General features: G+C 38.5%; 2 long non-coding RNA genes across 3 annotated transcripts; both read right to left on the bottom strand.

Moving 5' to 3' along the window:
• Positions 1–3,110: 3,110 nt before the first annotated feature.
• On the bottom strand, positions 3,111–5,517 carry LOC114166466. The gene is made up of 2 exons (XR_003599931.1): positions 5,090–5,517; positions 3,111–3,287 (listed from the first exon to the last, which is right to left on the bottom strand). It is a non-coding gene; the product is annotated as an uncharacterized LOC114166466 (long non-coding RNA).
• A 1,718-nt stretch (positions 5,518–7,235) lies between these two features.
• LOC114166467 lies at positions 7,236–9,314 on the bottom strand. 2 transcript variants are annotated; one of them, XR_003599933.1, is made up of 2 exons: positions 9,215–9,314; positions 7,236–7,412 (listed from the first exon to the last, which is right to left on the bottom strand). It is a non-coding gene; the product is annotated as an uncharacterized LOC114166467 (long non-coding RNA). The 2 variants fall into 2 exon arrangements; XR_003599932.1 differs by lacking the exon at positions 9,215–9,314 and adding an exon at positions 7,934–9,203.
• Positions 9,315–13,097: the final 3,783 nt, after the last annotated feature.

Here is a 13,097-nt window from a genome sequence, read left to right on the forward strand (position 1 = left end):
AGCAGTATCCTCAGGGTCACTATCTGGTTCATCCTTGAAGCGCCAAGCGTTACCCCTAAAAGACATTCCCATGTGATGAAGGGCATTTGCCCCAATTAGACTTGTGTGATTTGGAGTGTAGGAAGCCTCGCCAGAGAAGTCCACTTTGTAAAGCTCGAGAATTTTGCACACGAAAACGGCATAGGGCAGAGGATAATTGGGTAACTTGATGGCTTTCTGCATTGTATCAGAGATAACCTCAGACCAGTCTACAAGAACATTTGACTTGAAGGCATGGAGAAGGAAGACGTCCTCTGTGGTGAGTTGAGCATGGTTGCCGTTGCGGGGAACCAGAATCCAGGCAGTTAAGAACGCGAGTACGCGCTCATCCTTCTTCATCCCACCAGCGCGAAAAATACTATAATCGCGTTTGGCTTTGGGATCCCTCAAGCAACCCTGATATACATCCAAGCGATTTGCCCCAGGAAACCCTCGATGGGCTGGAATGCCAGAGATGCGGAAGCCAGCGATGTCGGTCCAAACATCTATAGTGAGGTAAATGTCTACCCCTTTGACACGCGAGATGAGGAGATCATCTTGACACGCGAGATTTGCGTAGAAAACCCTAACCAAATCGGGGTAAATGTCACCGGTGAGTTGAACGAACGTGTCCAGGTGTTGGTGGGAGATAAGCTCTGGGAAGGTAAAGCCGTGATTGCGAAAGAAGGATATTTCAACATGCTTGTGGTTGATGATTTTGCGATTGCGGAAGGATTCATTGAAGTGTTCTTGAGCGGCGCTGTCACTGATCCAACCATCAATATCAGGATCCCGTTGCTTGGTGGCCATGCGCTTGACACGTTTGCGAGAGGTAGAGGAGGATGCCATGGCGGAGTGGTGGAGGGTGTAGGTGACGGCGGAGCAGATGTGGAGAGGGGAGGGGGACCTAGGGTTTTTGAGGGATTAGAAAGTACCAGGGTCCTAGGAGCAGAAGTTAAGGCTGCTATTAAGAGCAGGGAATTTACTTACCTAATGGATTAGCGGGCTTCTTTTTAAGAAATTAAGTAGTAACTATGTGATGCAGAACTCAGTTTAAAACTAGGCTTCAGACAAGGCACGATAATGAATTAGGACCAAGATTAGGTAAGCAGCTATACAGTTTGAACAAATTGGACATACAGGTAGATGCAGAAACCAGAAACAGAATGCATATGATTTGAGATTGGATTTAATTGTAGTAGAAAAGTAATATACATACAGCAGTAACATAAGAATGACACACACACACAAACAGCAGTTAAGGAGACAGAATTAATTTGAGCAAGTGAGGTCCAAAATACCCAATTCATTTCGAAGAGTGTAAAATCTCTCTCTGGCCAGAGGTTTAGTGAAGATGTCTGCTAGTTGATGTTGTGTGTCAATGTACTCGACCTTGCACTCTCCCTTGGATACATGATCTCTGATAAAGTGGTGGCGGATTTCAATATGTTTGGTCTTGGAATGCAGTACAGGATTTTTTGTAAGATTAATTGCACTGGTATTGTCACATTTTAACGGAATGTGATTGAGGTAAATGCCATAATCCTCAAGCTGGTTCTTAATCCAAATAGATTGAGCGCAGCAGCTGCCAGCAGCTATATATTCTGCTTCAGTAGTGGACAGAGCAACACATACCTGTTTTTTTGAGTGCCATGAAATTAGAGAACCACCTAGGAGATGGCAGGTGCCACTGGTGCTCTTCCTGTCAATTTTGCAACCACCAAAATCTGAATCGTTGTACCCTACTAGGGAGATATTTGAGCCATGAGGATACCATAGACCCAGATTTCTAGTGCCCTTAAGGTATTTAAAAATGCGTTTGACAGCAGTTAGGTGTGATTCTTTAGGACAGGACTGGAATCTGGCACATACACACACACTGTGCATAATATCTGGACGGCTAGCTATGAGATAGAGAAGTGATCCGATCATTCCACGATATTTAGTCTGATCCACTGCAGGCCCTGTTTCATCACAGTCTAGATAGCAATTTGTAGCCATAGGGGTTGATGATTCCTTGCAAGCTTCCATGTGAAACTTTTTTAGTAGCTCAGTGCAGTATTTAGATTGATGAATAAAGAGTCCATGCCTTCCCTGCTTAATTTGGAGTCCTAGAAAGAAGTGCAGCTCCCCCATCATGGACATTTCAAACTCATCTTGCATGGTTTTTGAGAAATCTTTGCAGAGACTAGGATTTGTTGAACCAAAAATGATGTCATCCACATAAATTTGAACAAATAGTAGATCATTTTTGGCTTTCTTAATGAAGAGAGTAGAATCCACCTGCCCTCTTCGAAAACTGTTTTGAATCAGAAATTCACTTAGCCTCTCATACCATGAGCGAGGGGCTTGCTTAAGTCCATAGAGAGCTTTTTTTAACTTATACACATGATCTGGAAACTCATAGTCTGTGAATCCAGGGGGTTGTGCCACATAGACTTCTTCCTTAATGAAGCCGTTTAGGAAGACGCTCTTCACATCCATTTGAAAGAGCTTGAATTTGAGTAAGGATGAGATGGCAAGAAGAATTCGGATGGCCTCAAGGCGTGCTACAGGAGCATAGGTCTCATCATAATCAATCCCTTCTTATTGACAGTATCCCTTGGCTACCAATCTAGCCTTATTCTTAATAATCACACTAGAGTCATCCAGCTTGTTGCGAAAAACCCACTTAGTGCCTATGATTTGTTGTGATTGAGTTCTTGGAACAAGATCCCAAACATCATTTCTCTTGAATTGATCCAGTTCGTCCTGCATTGCTAAAAACCAGTGTTCATCCTTGAGAGCATCATTCACTGATTTTGGCTCAAGTTGGGAGACAAATGCTACGTTTAGACAGAACTGGCCTAGCTGCCTGCGTGTGGAAACGCCTTTAGAAATATCCCCTATGATGTTGTCAAGAGACATATCTTTGGGCACTGTCCAGTTAGCGGGTAAGTCTGCTGCAGAGGTGGAAGCCTCAGCTGTAACACCCCAATTTTGGGACGTCACGGAACGTTAGAAAATTTTTGCGTTTCGCGAAAATAGAAATAAACATTGAAAATGTACTAATTAAAAACTTTTAATTTAAAAGTAACTAGGTAATCCAAATGTTAATTTGAAATAATAATAATATTAAATAACCAAAGTTCCAACTAAATACTAGAAATTAAAAGAAAATTTCATAGTCTTCACTGTTTGATTTAAATCAACAAAATAAGCCATAAATCCCCGAGTCCACTCCATCCTTTCCGATATCTACTTCGAGTCAGAAATATCTGCATTACCGTCTGCTCCCGTATAACACACACGTTATACGATCATCGCACAGGCAACAAACATACAAACAAACAAATAGGGGTAAGCTAACCATAAACATTGATATTCATAAAAGAAATTCATAAATAAAACTTGTCCAATAATACTCAACGTCGCATTCGATTAACACGGAAACTTTATGAACACAATCCATCTTTGGTTTGAACACACAAACCCCAAATCCAAACAATCATACTAAACCAAACATAGCATCACATTCATCTAAAATCTTCATTAAATTCCACCAAGAGCTTTCAAGCAAAGCAAAATACTCTCAATATGAAACACATGAGAATTTCATATTGCCAACAAAGCACTCACCATCACATCATGCTTGAAAAATAAAGTCTTCCAACCAACCCATATTCATATATCACCCCAGTATGTAATCACATACCAAAAATCAAACACACGCGCAAGAAAATTTACACGTCAATTAATACTCCTAACGCATTCAAACCCTTCAAAGAAAATTAGTCAATATATAACTTACCGTACGTGTCATTTCTAATTCCGCTGCACCTATTCCTTTCACGCATGACAACAAGAGGAAAAACTAAGGATTTTGTATCCTTTAATGACAAAAAAACGAATCCAAAAGAGAAAGGAAGAAAACATGGCTCGGTCTGCACCAATTCATTTAAAGGATACCCCTCCCTCAAAAAGTCACATGAATGGTTTAAAGGAAAGAGACAAAACAAACCCGTGACCCCTACATACCTTGCATTTACGTGTCACCTATAAATGGAATGAGAGAAGAAAGAGAAAAGAAAGAATTGAATGTGCATGTGACGATTTCAGTTTCGTAAAGCTGCTCCCAATCATGCTAAAAGACAAAAACTAAACTACCCACAATGCTATAAAATGTATTTACGTAATGTTAAATAGAAAAGGAAGGAAGGAGCATAAAATTTTGCATGTATATCATGAAAGCACTCCAAAAACTTGAGAGAAAAGAACAAAACATGTGAACCCATCCATACACCAACCACACATTTCATAAAACATGAGAAACCATGACCCATTAATAAAACCAACAAAAAAACCCTTGCTACCCCTAACATATACATCCCATCAAAGCTAAAAGTTTCCTACATCTTAAGCTAGTTTGGCTTATGCCCACACATAAAACCTCCACCTAAAAACATCAATTAATGAAACGGAAAAGAAAAACACTTGGAGAATACAACTCCACTCAACTCAACACTGCAAATACCTAAGTGATATCCAAAGTCGCGACCCATACACTTTTGTATGGCCCTCCTTTGCAACCCAACACCCTGACGAAATTTCTGCTTCTCTCCAAAGTGCCCCATTCCATCCCAGACTTTAAAGTTTCTTATACCTTAACTTAGGGCTGTTACCTATAACATGAAAGCACTCCACCATGCTGCACTCATCCACCATGAATCATACACAAAACCCACACATTCCAACCAAAGAAAATCGAGACAAATGGACCAACCCCTTCTCTATCTAACACATAACCACTTAACATGAACAAGGAAAAGAAACCTGGACTACTCGAGACTGAGGCAAAGATTGAAACCAAAGAACCACCATCCCTATATCCAGAAACCGAAAACGACCACAAGGAACACGCAGAAACGCCACAAAAAGATCATGCAAAGCACGGAAAAACACGGCTTTCAAGCATCAATGATAAAGGCATATAATAGAAGAAAAACAGAACGATACCATCATCATACCACAAGAACGAGAAGAAAATTAAGCAACATTAACAAGAGTAGAAAGCAAGGTTGGCTTCCCCTACCTCTCTAGATGATTCCTCTTCTCTACCACAGCCACTGGAAACTATAACTTACACCCTTTCTCTCTTTTCCTTCTCCCGTCCTACCCCTTTTTCTTAAAGAAAACTTTTAGGGTTTAGCTTTATCTAATCCCACCCAATAATTTTGTTAAGATTTCTAGCCCATTTTATTTTTGTTATCATTTAACTCCAAAAGATATAAAAAAACAGAAAGCGAAAAAAATAAAAAATAAAACAAACTGTTGCAGTGTTTTGAAATCCAATATTCTGCATGCTCCTGGAAACACAATTCATTTACGCTCCATGGGCCCCACACCTTTAAAGGAGAGAAAAAAAATATGAATTCTAAAACAAACACAAACGCAACTTTATGCCAGCCAGGTTTTGAACCCTGCACCTGCTCTTCTATACACGGATCTCTCACCACTAGGCTATATGCCATCACATGATATTATGCACATTATAAGACTTAACACCCTTAAACTCCACTAACCATAATTCCTTAAATCACTTAAATAATTATTATAAACACCACAACAACTTAAATCACTCAAATAATAATTATTTCCTATTTCATAATTTAATAACCTAATTAAATTAAATAAATCAACAATATTAATCTAGCCATTAATTTTCTTTCTATGTGTTTTCCTTTAATGTAATTTTTTCCCGGGTCTTACATTCTCCCCAACTTTAAAAATTTTCGTCCTCGAAAATTGTCTATTCAGAAATAAAACATCTTGCATACTTAAATTTTTTTTTTTTTTTTACACAATCACATGATGAAAAAATCTCATATCAAAACAATTTGTACACCTAAACATTCACTACAAATATAAAATAGAAAACCTCATAATTCTTAACAAAATATTCTTAACAAAATAATCTAACATACAACTTTTCTTTTCTTTCCACACATAGCTTTATACCTTATTCATTTTCACAATATAAACTTATAATTCATAAATAACAAAATTATTTAGAATCCATACCATTATTAAACTTTATCAAAACAAAGCAACCACCAAATAATTATATGTCAACATGAAATTTTTTACATACCTTTAACGCAAATAATCTTATAGAGAAAAAAACAACCATATTGTGATATCATGCAACATTATATTACCCACACATAAAATTCACCTTGCCTGAATCCACATATGTATCACTCATCAAAGATTACTACTTGAAACATGTTCCCAAAACCAAAACATGCAATCCAGAACATATTACCACCAAGTAATATCCAACAGTATGTCATTCTCTCATAACCAACCATTCTACCTTTCCTGCGCACCAACGCCTCTTGGAAAGACCATTCTCCTGCTTTTCCTTAAGACTTACAAGTAACAACCCTTGTCTGTTCACCAAAACCCGACAAGAGAACAACACCTACCTGCTCACCAAAACCCGGTAAAAGTGTTGCTTTCCTTAGGACTTACAAGCAACTACCCTTGCCTGTTCACCAAAACCCAGCAAGAGCACAACCCTTACCTGTTCACCAAAACCCGGTAAGAGCACTGCTTTCCCTAAGACCCACACGCAACAACCCTTGCCTGTTCACCAAAACCTGACAAGAGCACCACCCTTACCTAACCAAAACCTGGTAAGAGCGCTGTAACTAAGCTTAGGCCAAAGACTTACGGTAGAACAAAACCCCCTTTTACCCGACTCACCAAAGTCCTATGGGTAAAAGTACAACCTGGTTTTACAGATATGAGAGAATCCATACTACACATCCCACACACAATCAAGCATAACATGCTTCATCAACATAACATTTACCAAATTGAACATTTCACCACCAACATGTATTATACAAACATCACAAAGCATACTTTACATACCCTGTAAATATCTCCAAATAGATAAAACAAGTCAAACCAAAGGAAACCATCCAAACAATACCTTAATCAAGTATAATTCACAACACTGACTAGAGTCACACAACATCAACTAGACGAGCTCACTCCCCACATTCCCAAAGTTTTTTCGAAAACCTGGCTCTGATACCAAAATGTAACACCCCAATTTTGGGACGTCACGGAAAGTTAGAAAATTTTTGCGTTTCGCAAAAATAGAAATAAACATTGAAAATGTACTAATTAAAAACTTTTAATTTAAAAGTAACTAGGTAATCCAAATGTTAATTTGAAATAATAATAATATTAAATAACCAAAGTTCCAACTAAATACTAGAAATTAAAAGAAAATTTCATAGTCTTCACTGTTTGATTTAAATCAACAAAATAAGCCATAAATCCCCGAGTCCACTCCATCCTTTCCGATATCTACTTCGAGTCAGAAATATCTGCATTACCGTCTGCTCCCGTATAACACACACGTTATACGATCATCGCACAGGCAACAAACATACAAACAAACAAATAGGGGTAAGCTAACCATAAACATTGATATTCATAAAAGAAATTCATAAATAAAACTTGTCCAATAATACTCAACGTCGCATTCGATTAACACGGAAACTTTATGAACACAATCCATCTTTGGTTTGAACACACAAACCCCAAATCCAAACAATCATACTAAACCAAACATAGCATCACATTCATCTAAAATCTTCATTAAATTCCACCAAGAGCTTTCAAGCAAAGCAAAATACTCTCAATATGAAACACATGAGAATTTCATATTGCCAACAAAGCACTCACCATCACATCATGCTTGAAAAATAAAGTCTTCCAACCAACCCATATTCATATATCACCCCAGTATGTAATCACATACCAAAAATCAAACACACGCGCAAGAAAATTTACACGTCAATTAATACTCCTAACGCATTCAAACCCTTCAAAGAAAATTAGTCAATATATAACTTACCGTACGTGTCATTTCTAATTCCGCTGCACCTATTCCTTTCACGCATGACAACAAGAGGAAAAACTAAGGATTTTGTATCCTTTAATGACAAAAAAACGAATCCAAAAGAGAAAGGAAGAAAACATGGCACGGTCTGCACCAATTCATTTAAAGGATACCCCTCCCTCAAAAAGTCACATGAATGGTTTAAAGGAAAGAGACAAAACAAACCCGTGACCCCTACATACCTTGCATTTACGTGTCACCTATAAATGGAATGAGAGAAGAAAGAGAAAAGAAAGAATTGAATGTGCATGTGACGATTTCAGTTTCGTAAAGCTGCTCCCAATCATGCTAAAAGACAAAAACTAAACTACCCACAATGCTATAAAATGTATTTACGTAATGTTAAATAGAAAAGGAAGGAAGGAGCATAAAATTTTGCATGTATATCATGAAAGCACTCCAAAAACTTGAGAGAAAAGAACAAAACATGTGAACCCATCCATACACCAACCACACATTTCATAAAACATGAGAAACCATGACCCATTAATAAAACCAACAAAAAAACCCTTGCTACCCCTAACATATACATCCCATCAAAGCTAAAAGTTTCCTACATCTTAAGCTAGTTTGGCTTATGCCCACACATAAAACCTCCACCTAAAAACATCAATTAATGAAACGGAAAAGAAAAACACTTGGAGAATACAACTCCACTCAACTCAACACTGCAAATACCTAAGTGATATCCAAAGTCGCGACCCATACACTTTTGTATGGCCCTCCTTTGCAACCCAACACCCTGACGAAATTTCTGCTTCTCTCCAAAGTGCCCCATTCCATCCCAGACTTTAAAGTTTCTTATACCTTAACTTAGGGCTGTTACGTATAACATGAAAGCACTCCACCATGCTGCACTCATCCACCATGAATCATACACAAAACCCACACATTCCAACCAAAGAAAATCGAGACAAATGGACCAACCCCTTCTCTATCTAACACATAACCACTTAACATGAACAAGGAAAAGAAACCTGGACTACTCGAGACTGAGGCAAAGATTGAAACCAAAGAACCACCATCCCTATATCCAGAAACCGAAAACGGCCACAAGGAACACGCAGAAACGCCACAAAAAGATCATGCAAAGCACGGAAAAACACGGCTTTCAAGCATCAATGATAAAGGCATATAATAGAAGAAAAACAGAATGATACCATCATCATACCACAAGAACGAGAAGAAAATTAAGCAACATTAACAAGAGTAGAAAGCAAGGTTGGCTTCCCCTACCTCTCTAGATGATTCCTCTTCTCTACCACAGCCACTGGAAACTCTAACTTACACCCTTTCTCTCTTTTGCTTCTCCCGTCCTACCCCTTTTTCTTAAGGATAATGATATTCCAACAAAATTTTTTGACAAGAATTTGACACGGCTGACGTGGCAGCGGTTTTTTTAATTTTTAAAAACTGAAAATTGCTGTTCGCACGTGCAGCTAAATGTCCAACAAAAGAGAGAGAAACTTAAGAGAAAAAGGGGGGGAAGTCAGCCGCGCTTGTTGTGCAGTTTGAGAGTGAGGAGAGAGAAGGTCGAAAGTGAGGCGGTGGTGTTGTGGGTGCAGCGGGTTTAGGGTTTCCGGCAACCATTTTGCCGGTGAGAAACTGAACTTTAGAGAGAGAAAGTTAAGAGAAAAAGGGGGGGGGAGTTAAGAGAATAAAGGCAATCCAAAGTTTTCTCCCATTCACGCAATGGGATCTTTCGCAAACACAAACGAAATATGACATGTCTAAACTAAGTGGGGAGTAAGGATAGGCTATGTGGGGAGTTACGTGTACTTTTTTGTGTACACATCCCTGATTCAAGTGAAGTTCACTTGTATAGTCATTTTCATAAAAATTTTAGTCAAAAAAGGCAATCCCAAGTTTTATCCATTGACGCAATGGGATGTTTCGCAAACACAAACGAAATATCGCATATGCCAAGTAAGTGGGGAGTAAGGACAACATATGTGGGGAGTTACGTCTATATTTTTATCTGTTCATCCCTGATTCAAGTGAAGTTCGTTTGTATAGTCATTTTCATAAAAATTTTAGTCAAAAAAGGCAATCCCAAGTTTTATCCATTGACGCAATGGATGTTTCGCAAACACAAATGAAATATCGCATATGCCAAGTAAGTGGGGAGTAAGGACAACATATGGGGAGTTACGTCTATATTTTTATCTGTTCACCCCTGATTCAAGTGAAGTTCGTTTGTATAGTCATTTTCATGAATATTTCAGTCATCAAAGGCAATCCCAAGTTTTAACCATGGACGCAATGGGATGTTTCGCAAACACAAACGAAATATCGCAAATGCCAAGTAAGTGGGGAGTAAGGAAAACCTATGTGGGGAGTTACGTTTATATTTTTATCTGTTCATCCCTGATTCAAGTGAAGTTCATTTATAAACTCAATTCCCATAAGATTTTCAGTCAATAAAGCCAATCCAAAGTTTTCTCCCATTCACGCAATGGGATGGTTCGCAAACACAAACGAAATATCACGTGTCACACCTAAGTGGGGAGTAAGGAAAGGCTTTGTGGGGAGTTACGTGTACTTTTTTGTGTACGCATCCCTGATTCAAGTGAAGTTCGTTTGTATAGTCATTTTCATGAATATTGCAGTCATCAAAGGCAATCCCAAGTGTTAACCATTGAAGCAATGAGATGTTTCGCAAACACAAACGAAATATCGCATATGCCAAGTAAGTGGGGAATAAGGACAACATATGTGGGGAGTTACGACTATATTTTTATCTGTTCATCCCTGATTCAAGTGAAGTTCATTTATAAACTCAATTCCCATAAGTTTTTCAGTCAATAAAGCCAACCCAAAGTTTTCTCCCATTCACGCAATGGCATGTTTCGCAAACACAAACGAAATATCACGTGTCACACCTAAGTGGGGAGTAAGGATAGGCTATGTGGGGAGTTACGTGTACTTTTTTGTGTACGCATCCCTGATTCAAGTGAAGTTCGTTTCTAAACTCAATTCCCATAAATTTTTCAATAATTATACGCAATCCAAAGTATTGTCCATGCACGCAACCACCATGAACTGGATTGTGATGTTTTCCAAACAACACCAAAAAAATATCACATAAAACAACCAACTGGGGAGTAACGACAACGTATGTGGGGAGTGATGTTTATTTTTTCCTCTGTACATGGCTGACTGAAGTGAAGTTCACGTATATACTGAATTTCCAAACTTCTTTTCAATCATTAAAGGCAAGGCAAACTATTCTCCGATAGCCCACCACTGATTTGCAGAACTATGCCTCCTCTCCCTGTCGCACTGCCTGATAATGACCCACCACCCCCACCAACCCAAATGGTTGCCGGAACCATTCACTTTCCCCCTTGTCTGTCTTGACTTTCTCACTTCGAAACCACCCCGGCCTTAGTCTCCCCCTTTTGTCTCTTCACTTTCTGACTTCGTCGGCCTCGATTTCCCCTTCTCTCTCTAAAGTTCAGTTTCTCACCGGCGAAATGGTTGCCGGAAACCCTAAACCCGCTGCACCCACAACACCACCGCCTCACTTTCGACCTTCTCTCTCCTCACTCTCAAACTGCACAACAAGCGCGCCTGAATTCCCCCCCTTTTTCTCTTAAGTTTCTCTCTCTTTTGTTGGACATTTAGCTGCACGTGCGAACAACAATTTTCAGTTTTTAAAAATTAAAAAAACCGCTACCACGTCAGTCGTGTCAAATTCTTGTCAAAAAATTTTGTTGGAATATCATTATCCTTTTCTTAAAGAAAACTTTTAGGGTTTAGCTTTATCTAATCCCACCCAATAATTCTGTTAAGATTTCTAGCCCATTTTATTTTTCTTATCATTTAACTCCAAAAGATATAAAAAAATAGAAAGCGAAAAAAATAAAAAATAAAACAAATTGTTGCAGTGTTTTGAAATCCAATATTCTGCATGCTCCTGGAAACACAATTCATTTACGCTCCATGGGCCCCACACCTTTAAAGGAGAGAAAAAAAATATGAATTCTAAAACAAACACAAACGCAGCTTTATGCCAGCCAGGTTTCGAACCCTGCACCTGCTCTTCTATACACGGATCTCTCACCACTAGGCTATATGCCATCACATGATATTATGCACATTATAAGACTTAACGCCCTTAAACTCCACTAACCATAATTCCTTAAATCACTTAAATAATTATTATAAACACCACAACAACTTAAATCACTCAAATAATAATTATTTCCTATTTCATAATTTAATAACCTAATTAAATTAAATAAATCAACAATATTAATCTAGCCATTAATTTTCTTTCTATGTGTTTTCCTTTAATCTAATTTTTTCCCGGGTCTTACATCAGCTGCTCCAGGTGGTGATTCTGCTGCTGCTTCAGGCTCAGGGTGTGTCAAATCTGCACCTGTATCATTTAAATCTGCACTATTTCTTGACCCAGAGGAATTAGCTGCGTGATTATCAATATTTTCATCAAATGCAACATGAATGGATTCCTCTATGGTTAACGTTCTTTTGTTATAGACACGATTGGCTTTACTAGAGGAGGAATAACCTAAGAAGATGCCTTCATCAGCCTTAGGATCAAACTTGCCAATGTTTGATTTTCCATTATTTAGTATGAAACATTTGCAACCAAAAGCTTTGAAATAAGATACGTTAGGTTTTCTACCTTTGTAGATCTCATAGGGAGTAAGTTTCAAAATAGGCCTAATTAACACCCTATTCAGAACGTGGCAGGCTGTACTTACAGCATCTGCCCAAAAGTACTTTGGGAGAGAGTTGTCATTGAGCATTGTCCTTGCCAACTCTTCCAAAGACCGATTTTTTCTCTCAACCACGCCATTCTGTTGTGGCGTTCTAGGGGCTGAGAAATTATGGGAGATACCATGATTTTCACAAAACTTTTCAAAAGACTCATTTTGAAACTCACCCCCATGGTCACTTCGAATTGCTTTGATTTTCAAGTCTTTCTCATTTTGAACAATTTTGGCAAATTTCCTAAAAACTGAGAAGGTGTCACTCTTAGATGAGATAAAGAAGGTCCAAGTAAAGCGAGAATAGTCATCCACAAGAACAAGCGCATAGTAATTTCCTCCTAGGCTTCTGGTTCTAGAAGGTCCAAACAAGTCCATGTGTA

The sequence above is a fragment of the Vigna unguiculata genome, chromosome 10 (assembly GCF_004118075.2).
Source record: "Vigna unguiculata cultivar IT97K-499-35 chromosome 10, ASM411807v1, whole genome shotgun sequence".
In the NCBI taxonomy this organism is placed as follows: Eukaryota; Viridiplantae; Streptophyta; class Magnoliopsida; order Fabales; family Fabaceae; genus Vigna; species Vigna unguiculata.